The sequence below is a fragment of the Scylla paramamosain genome, chromosome 35, assembly GCF_035594125.1.
Source record: "Scylla paramamosain isolate STU-SP2022 chromosome 35, ASM3559412v1, whole genome shotgun sequence".
Classification (NCBI taxonomy): Eukaryota; Metazoa; Arthropoda; class Malacostraca; order Decapoda; family Portunidae; genus Scylla; species Scylla paramamosain.
This window is the reverse complement of record NC_087185.1, coordinates 2,735,001-2,745,000: the sequence shown is the minus strand read 5'-3', so window position 1 is coordinate 2,745,000 and position 10,000 is coordinate 2,735,001. Positions and strand designations below refer to the sequence as shown.

General features: G+C 40.4%; 1 protein-coding gene across 4 annotated transcripts in view; it reads right to left on the bottom strand.

The window, feature by feature from the left end:
- LOC135090557 (uncharacterized) overlaps nucleotides 1–10,000 on the bottom strand; it is a 37,963-nt gene that overhangs the window by 9,938 nt on the left and 18,025 nt on the right. The window lies entirely within an intron of this gene.

The following is a 10,000-nucleotide window of genomic DNA, read 5'->3' as shown; positions in this document are numbered from 1 at the left end:
TTAGGTAAAGTTAGGTTAGGTTAGGTTAGGTTAGGTTAGGTTTGGTTAGGTTTGGTAAGATTAGGTTAGGTTAGGTTAGGTTAGGTTAGGTTAGGTTAGGTTAGGTTAAGTTAGGTTAGGTTAGGTTAGGTTAGGTTAGGTTTGGTTAGGTTTGGTAAGATTAGGTTAGGTTACGTTTGGTTAAGTTAGGTAAAGTTAGGTTAGGTTAGGTTAGGTTAGGTTAGGTTAGGTTTGGTTAGGTTTGGTAAGATTAGGTTAGGTTACGTTAGGTTAGGTTAGGTTAGGTTAGGTTAGGTTAGGTTTGGTTAGGTTTGGTAAGATTAGGTTAGGTTAGGTTAGGTTAAGTTAGGTAAAAGTTAGGTTAGGTTTGGTTAGTTTAAGCAAGGTTACATTACAGTAGGTTAAGTTAATAGTAATAGTAGTATATCACCCATACCTTCACCTTTACTATCCTACATCTCTTCGTTACAATTAGTATACCATCACAAACAATATCGGAGGGACAAACAAATCTGCTGCTGCTTGTTCCTCCTTTGTGTTCCTTTGCTTTCTTCATTTCCATATTTTCCTGTTATCCCCCAAGGGCGCAGTTCATTGGCTCTTAATGCTCAGTAACCCACACATGTCCCTAATTACCTAGAAAGACCAGGTGAATCATAAATGTTGGCTGTTCATCATATTAATTGCTAATGTTTGTCTTGTACCTTCGTCCCTTAGCGGTTAATGAGCCTCACCTGTGACACGGGAGAGAGAGAGAGAGAGAGAGAGAGAGAGAGAGAGAGAGAGAGAGAGAGAGAGAGAGAGAGAGAGAGAGGAGAGAGAGGAGGAGGAATTACTCAAACTGAACAAATAAATAGATGAAAAACTCGTAAAAAAACATAATAATCAGAGAGAGAGAGAGAGAGAGAGAGAGAGAGAGAGAGAGAGAGAGAGAGAGAGAGAGAGAGAGAGAGAGAGCGAGAAAGTGTATTATTTTTCTTAATGACAGTTATTATTTTAGCTGTGGTTTTATGGCCATTGAATCTAGAACGTGAGGTGCAGCAAGAAGCAAGGTCGTACTAATCTGGTCGTAGCAAAGTCGTGTCTGGTCGTAATGACTTCGGTACGACTTAGACTTAGGCAGGAGTTAAGAAAATGAGATAGAGGAGTCTGTGTTGGCTTGTGAAAACACCTCAAAATCTTTCCTAAGTCTTGGCAGAACGGTGATAGAAACAGGAGCAAGAGGAGGAGGACTAGGAGGATTAGGAAGAAGAGGAGGAGGAGGAGGAGGAGGAGGAGGAGGAGGAGGAGGAGGAGGAGGAGGGCACACTCATATAGAAGCAAAGAAATCATTGAGACTCTTGTAGTTTATTCTTTATTACCGACGGAGTATGAATAAAATAAGGAGAGGAAGACCAGAAGGAAGAGGAGGAGGAGGAGGAGGAGGGCACACTCATATAGAAGCAAAGAAATCATTGAGACTCTTGTAGTTTATTCTTTATTACCGACGGAGTATGAATAAAATAAGGAGAGGAAGACCAGAAGGAAGAGGAGGAGGAGGAGGAGGAGGAGGAGGAGGAGGAGGAGGAGGAGGAGGGCACACTCATATAGAAGCAAAGAAATCATTGAGACTCTTGTAGTTTATTCTTTAGTACCGACGGAGTATGAATAAAATAAGGAGAGGAAGACCAGAAGGAAGAGGAGGAGGAGGAGGAGGAGAGAAAAGAAACTAGTGTGACGGCAACTCTGTGACGCAACAGGACGCAAACTTAAGTAGATTTTTATTCTGTGACGAGTGGAAAGTGCGGAACAGCCTGATGTTGATCCCCGTGACGCAGCGTGACGCAAGGTGGCGCAGCTGTCGGCGACGCTACGAAGGGGACCAGAACGTTACTGTTTTTTGAGTTAGAGGCAAAAGGAGCGAGTACCATCAACCATAACCGCTGCTATAACAGAACATTGAGTCACAGAACCAGAAGACACCTTTAATGTAACGCTACTGCAACAGAACGGCAGTAACGGACCGCTACTATTAGCACAACAACAATAACAACAATAACAGCTTGTTCTAGTCCATCTTCGTCATCACCACTTCCATCACCACCACCGGCAAGAATTAACTGGTAATGACCACTCGAATCACCACTCACGGGTTTTAGAACGGGACGCCCCACCAACACAGAAAACAGGAAAGAAAACGAGTAATTGCCAGCTGAGACAGTACATCACGCCTTAAGACCGTAACTGACAAGCTTCAAGAACCCATCAGAGCTACACGTGGCAGTCCCTGTATAAATCATTCCATCTATTATCTAATCCTAATCTCTCCCAGCAAATCTCAGTCTATCTTAGCTCATTGTAGCCTTCCCCAGTCTATCACAGCCTCTCCCATCCCATCTTAGCTTCTCCCAGTCCATTCCAGCCTCTCCCTATCCATTACAGCCTCTCTTGGTCTACTCCAGCCTCCCTCTCCTATTTCAGGAGTGTCATAGCTTCTGGCAATCTACTCTGGCCTGTTCCATTCTATTCTAACCTCTTTCATTTCATTCCAACCATTTTTCAGCCCGTCTCAACCTCTCCTAGGCAATCCCAGTCTCTCTTTAGCTGTCTCAGTCTCTCCAGGTCCATCCCTGTCTATCTTAACTTAACCCAGCCTCTTCTAAGCCATCCCAGTCTGTCCCAGTCCATCTCAACCCCTCCTAGTCTATCCCAGCCTCTATCAGTTCATTCTAGCCTAACCCTGCCTCTCTCAGCTCATTCCAGCCTCTCTCAGCTCATTCCAGCCTCTCCCGGCCTCTCTCAGCTCATTCCAGCCTCTCCCGGCCTCTCTCAGCTCATTCCAGCCTCTCCCGGCCTCTCTCAGCTCATTCCAGCCTCTCCCGGCCTCTCTCAGCTCATTCCAGCCTCTCCCAGCCTCTCTCAGCTCATTCCAGCATCTCCCGGCCTCTCTCAGCTCATTCCAGCCTCTCCCAGCCTCTCTCAGCTTATTCCAGCATCTCCCAGCCTCTCTCAGCTTCTCCCAGCATCTCCCAGCCTCTGCTAGTACCCCCTTCCTTCCACTGTCACTACCATCTCAAGAATCAGCAGCATCTAACAGTGAGTGGGATGCACGCGCCGAAGTCAGCCAGGCCGGTGACCCGCTACACGCACCCTGACTCCCTTAAACGCGGCACGCAGGCAAGAAGTAAGAACCCAAGAATCCGCCGTGACACTGCCTTGAGAAACCATCGCTGGCAGGAACAAGAACCCAGCAATAAAAGTACTCGGGGATAAAAAATGAGATGAAAGAACGTTCGGAAATTGCACTAAACCAACGGAGGCGAGGCGGAGAGACATCTGGCGGGGAAAAGTGAAGATGGATGCGTAAGAGGAATTTTTTTTATCTCTCTTTATCTCCTCTCTCTCTCTCGTTCAGGCTTGTGGTGAAAGAGGAAAGAGATAAAGGGGGAACCAAACTGCCGTATTCCCGTGACGGATTAGTATAGAAAACGCCGCCACCACACCAGCACCACCACCACCACCACCACGACACAAAAAAAGAAAAAAAAATCTAAAACAACAAAAAAACACCTTGGGATTTGTAAGAAAGGAGCGACTCACGATATGAAACCTGTTAAGTCACCCTTCCAAGACACTCGCGTTTATCCAGGGTGATTCAGACCTGTAAATTAGATACCACCCTTACCCCTTTGACGCTGAGGCCTCCTGTTGTTGCCCCTGAGAGTCTCCTGCGGCGCTTTCCCTTCCCCCGCGGGTTGCCTCGTGCTCCGCTTGTGTGTGTGTGTGTGTGTGTGTGTGTGTGTGTGTGTGTGTGTGTATGTGTTGCTACCGTGCTATCTATACCTGGTTTTATTAACTATTACAGGATGTAGATAGGTAGATAAATTGATAGATAGATTTCTTGGCAACAGAATCATGAAACTTAGAAATATAACCATGATATTAAAAATGCATTAATATTCCTACACTTTTTTCACAATATGACACAAACGAACACTAACACAGTATAGGAAACAAAGCAAGGCACAAAGACCCTTGCGCGCAAAAACAAAGGAAAACGAAAGGGAAAACAAACGGATGAGGAGAAGGAAAAAAAAAAAAAAAGAAAGAGGTAATAGATTTAAAAAGCAGTAGAGATTCTTTCAGTATAAAGGAATATGATAATTAATGTATTTTGATTCCATGAGTCTCGTGAAGCTGAGGAAGTGAAGCCAGTGCAGTTCCCACACAGTGATGTTCTTTTTTTTTTTTTTCAGGTGACAGAAAGGCGTGACAGGTTTGACAGTCACTATCCAACCGTGTGTCCAACAGAATCACAAAAACCACAGACCAAATTACAGAGACAGTCATACCATCTCTCTCTCTCTCTCTCTCTCTCTCTCTCTCTCTCTCTCTCTCTCTCTCTCTCTCTCTCTCTCTCTCTCTCTCTCGTCCTTGTGTTGTTCCTGTTCAAAATTGTTTATGAGAGTTATGAGAAGTGAGTGCATTCCATGTGTGTGTGTGTGTGTGTGTGTGTGTGTGTGTGTGTGTGTGTGTGTGTGTGTGTGTGTGTGTGTGTGTGTTACCTCGGGCACGTGTGTGTCGTGTCCACCGGAGCGAGACTCACTCAGACCACCTACCTTGTTCTCTCTCTCTCTCTCTCTCTCTCTCTCTCTCTCTCTCTCTCTCTCTCTCTCTCTCTCTCTCTCTCTGTTTCTAACCATCTCTTTCCTTCCCTCATTTTCTCTTTCCCTTTATTTCTTTCCCTCCAAACGCCAATTTTCACTTTCATTATCTATTCAACTTTCTCCTTATTCCCTTTTCGTGACTTCCAAACTTTTTTCCACGTCCTAATTATCCCCCTTTCTCTCTCTTTCCTCTTACGTAATACCGTGGCAGTGTTCTTATCTTCTTATCTTCCTTTTCTCTTCTACTTTTTTTCCCCAAGAGTTTCTGAATTTTTAAGGAACTCACGAAGGTAATTTCAAAGGTTTAGATTCCTTTAATTAACACTTTCCCACCTGTTTAGTGAAGCGTTTATCAATGTATTTGCGTTTTGTTTCGTTCATTTCGTGGTTATTGTTGTTGTTGTTGTTATTATTGCTGTTGTTGTTGTTGTTGTTGTTGTTGTTGTTGTTGTTGTTGTTGTTGTTGTTGTGATTCTCTTTTTTTTCTCTGTCCTCTGTTTCTCTCTCTCTCTCTCTCTCTCTCTCTCTCTGAATCCGCTTCGTCTTTCTTATATAATCTATTGCATTTTTCTTTTTTCTTCCTCCTTTATTCTCATTTATCTTTACGTATCTAATTTTTATTCTTTTCCTTACATATTTTTCCCTATTTTTCTCTTATTTTCCTCCATTTTTTTTTCCTTTCGTCTCATCTTTCCTCACCTGGTCTCCCATCACCTGCTTCTCTTCCCTCGTCCCTCCTCACTTCACCTGTCTTTCTCACCTGCCTGCTCTCACGTGTCTCCTCCTACCTGTCTCTTCACAGTCATCACACCTGTCTCTCTTCACTTCTTCTCTCCTTCTCTTCACCTGCTCCGGTTTATACAGACAGACAGAGAGACAGACACACACACACACACACACACACACAGAGAGAGAGAGAGAGAGAGAGAGAGAGAGAGAGAGAGAGAGAGAGAGAGAGAGAGAGAGAGAGAGAGAGAGAGAGAGAGAGAGAGAGAATTTCCAGGCATAATCACTAACACTGAATCATCCTAACTTAACATTTTCAGTAATAATCTTCAATAATTTCACACATTTATGAGCAAATTAACCAAATGCTGTCAAATTTTACAAAATGAGTAGCTAATGATGCTTGTCTGGTATCAAAACGCAAAAAAAAAACACATCTTAATTTTTTTTTAGCGCTGAGTTATAATCACAAGTAAGAAGAGATGTGAAAAATACCGGTCGAGTTTTTGAATAAGACTTAAAAATACATGTAATATTTTGCGCTGAGTTTCAATTACGAAGGAAAACTGATGATATATTTGTCTTGTCTGTTATCAAATCGTTAAAGACACATCTTATTTTTCCGCTAAGTTATAATCATGAGTAAGGAAAGATATGAAAAACGCTTGTCTGGTATTGAACAGGACTTAAAAACACTTGTACTTATAGTTTTGCCAAGTTTCAATCACCAGTAAGGCAAGACGTGAAAAGATGCTTGATTAGTACCTGGTTAAACTTAAAAGACATCTATTTTCTGCGCTGAGTCTGAATCATTGGTAAGGAAAACTGATTAATTGCTTGTCTGGTATCGAATAAGACTTTCCAACACATCTACTCATATTTATGCTCAAAGTTTCAATCACCAGCAAGAAAAGACGTGAAAAACATAGCATCTAGCATAAAACAAGACTTAAAAGACACACCTGCTCATATTACTGCATAAAGTTTCATTCAGTATCGTATTAAACTTAAAAACACAACCCATTTTTACACCAACCTTCAATCGCCAGTAAGAAAAACTATGAATAATTCCCAGGTAAAGATACAGACTAGCGCTCGGAGGTCGTGAGTCCCTGTGTTTGTAATGAATACTTCTGCTTCGTCTCACCTGCACTTTTTCACACCTGGCTGGGAGTTACGGTGAGCCAGTCTGGGAGTTACTTGCACCTTTGCTTAATGAACCGAGTCACATAGGTGAGGCTGAGGCACCGGGAAGTTAATTAAGAGGAAGAGGAGGAGGATGAGGAGGAGGAGAAGGAAGGAGGTTGAGAAGAAAGAGGTAGAAGAAAGAAAAAAATGAACGGGATTGTGAATATAATGTAAGAGGAGAAAGATATATTGAACAGTTGGAGAGAAGGAGGAAAAGGAGGAGGAGAAGAAGGAGGATAAGGAGGAACAGGAAAAAAAAGTAATGATTGAGATTTTGCATATAGTTTAAGAGGAAATTAATGTACTGAAAAGTTAGAGAGGAGGAAAAGGAAGAGAAGGAAACAAAAATAACATATGATCATAGATATAAAATTTTGAGTTGAAATAAATTGGGAATCAAAAGGAAATCAGTGTGAAAGTAATGAAATAGAAAGCTGAAGAAATGTAAGATGACTAGGAAATGAAAGTAAGAGTGTTGTGATAGGAAAGTCAGTATTAATGCTGAATTTGAAGTTTGTAAAGGAAAACCAGGGAATGAAAAAAAAGTAGATATAATGACAGATAAATGAATAAATAAGATAAAATGAAAAATAAAGGAATTCTAATGTCTTGAGAAATGAAATCGTTGTAGAGAAATGACATTATGACCTTTGAAGATTATGATCACGAAACCTAAACTATCAAAAACTATATGGAATAAATTAAAATTACATAGAATTAATTAAAAAGAAAAAAGGCGAAGAACTTACAAAGAGAAATGTAATCTGTGCCAACCTCTTAAAAAAAAAATCATAAGAGGAAAAGTTTAAAAATCGAAAAGAAATAAAACAAAAACAAAAAAATGATAACCACAAAGTGAAATAAAATGAAAGGGAGAGGAAACTTAAAAAAAAAAAATTTGCAAGTCTCCAAAAATACTTAAGGATGAAAAGCATGAAAGGAAGAATTTAAACAGTTCAGAGAGCAAACAAACAAACAAACAAACAAACAAACAAAGTGAATTAAAAAAAAAAGAGGGGAGACTTGAAAAAAAAATCTGACAATCTCTTTCAAAAATACTTAAGGATAAAGTACATGAAAAAAAAGCTTAGAAAGAAAAAGAAAAACAAAAAAACAAAACAAAACAATAAGTAAATTAAAAAGAAACCAGGGAAGACTTAAAAAAAAAAATCTGCCAATCTCTTTAAAATACTTCAGGAGGCAGAGCATGAAAGGAAGAGTTTAAAGGTACAAAAAAAAAAAAAAAAAATACTTTCAAGCCAACAGTTGAACCGTACAAACAAGGCACGGACAGGTAAACAGTGCAGTGAGGCTCAGGTAAACAGCTGGTATTTCCTCCTACCTGTTGATGGCAAGGAGCAGGTGCAGGTGTAAGAGCAGGAAGAGGAAGAAGGAAGGAGGAAGGAAGAAGGAAGAAAGAGGAAAGAAAGTTGAAGAGGTAGGAGAATAAATGTGATTTAAACGAAAGGGAAATGAAGAAGGCGGAGAGCACGAAGAATAAGAATAAGAATAAAAATAATAATAAGAAGTGGAAGAAGAAGAAGAAGAAGAAGAACAACAACAACAACAACAACAACAACAACAACAACAACAACAACAACAACAACAACAACAACAACAACAACAACAACAACAACAACAACAACAACAAGGAGAGGAGGAAAACGAAAAGTGAATATGAAAAGCAAGAGAGAGAGAGAGAGAGAAGAAAAAAAGAAAGAGAAGAATTTAAAGAATAAGCTGAAGAAATTCGAATAAACGTAAGGAAACAAAAAAAAAAAAGAAAAAAAAACAGAGGAAAGAGAAAGTGAATGATAACACAAGTAAAAAAAAAATGAAAAAGAATAGAGAGAGAAAGCAGATACAAGAGAGAAAATACGAAAAGGAAGAGGAGGAAGCGCAGATAAAACTGACAAGGAAGGAAGTGTATGTCAGGGATGAAGAAAAAGGACGAAATGGAAAGGAGGAGGAAGTGAAAAAATGAAAGAAAAGGGAAGGATGTAGATAGGGAAGAGAAAAGGAGAGATAAAGAGGGAATTAGAAGATTAACTTTGCGTGTTGAAAAGTGAAACGGAGAAGGGAAGATAGAACAGGAAGTGCTTGACAGAGAGAGAGAGAGAGAGAGAGAGAGAGAGAGAGAGAGAGAGAGAGAGAGAGAGAGAGAGAGAGAGAGAGGAGGAGAGGTCATGAAGTTAAGAGCGGATGAACAAAGAGATTATGAAAAGAAGGTAAAAAAAAATAAGGAAAATGAAAGATGAATAAAAAGTTGATAATGAGAGAGAGAGAGAGAGAGAGAGAGAGAGAGAGAGAGAGAGAGAGAGAGAGAGAGAGAGAGAGAGAGAGAGAGAGAGAGAGAGAGAGAGGAAAACTACACACAATTACACACACACACACACACACACACACACACACACACACACACACACACACACACACACACACACACACACACACACACAAACAACACGCTATTCCTATCAATTTAACATGAACCTACACCCTCCCTCCCCTCTCTCCCCTCCCTCCCCTCCCACCTCTCCCTCCCCCTTCCCCAAAAAGCCCCGTAGCATTGAACACACACCTGTATAACTTAATGAACACCTACAGACGGGCAGGTAACGGGTGTGGAGTACTCCTAAGGCTCACATCACTGCATCTATAACACTGTCTACGCCTTCTACTCTCTCTCTCTCTCTTACTCTCTCCTCACGTGAAGGAGTAAAAGGATTCGAACTGGTGGTAATATTTCTGTTATCAAATATTTTACCAGTGTATTGTTGTGTTTTGTAATGTTGTGTTAGGTTTTGTTATGTGATGGGCTGGTGTATTTGTTTTTTTCAGTGCATTGTTTTCTTTGTTTATTAATTCATTTTTTTGTGGGGGGGAGAGAGAGAGAAGAGGGGAGGTGAATGTATAAGTGATTGAGTTTCGTTTTTTTTTTTTTTCTTTTAGTGTTTTTGTTTCTTGAGTTTATTGTTTTTTTTTCTTAGGTACTTTATTGTCGGAGTGAGAAGAGGGGAGGCACAGATCTATAAGTGATTTTCTTTTTCTCTCCCCTACTTTTATCTTTTGTTTTGTATGTCTTATGTCAGGTTCAGTCATGTATTGAAGTAAAGGAAAGAATCTAGTGGTAGTAGTAGTAGTAGTAGTAGTAGTAGTACTCTCTCTCTCTCTCTACTAAAAGACGTAAAAATGTCAAATCGTTTAATTTCGTGGAAAATCATAATTATATATATATTTTTTTATCAATCTCACCTGATAAACTAATCTATTATTTTATTTTTCCCACGCTTGTTCCCACGGTGCCAGATTTCGAGTCATGAGAATGACAGTAGTGGTAGTAGTAGTAGCGTACACTGTTCACATGCAGAATTTCCATCGTTCTTCATTCTCATGACTCGAAATCTGGCACCGTGGGAACAAGCGTGGGAAAAATAAAA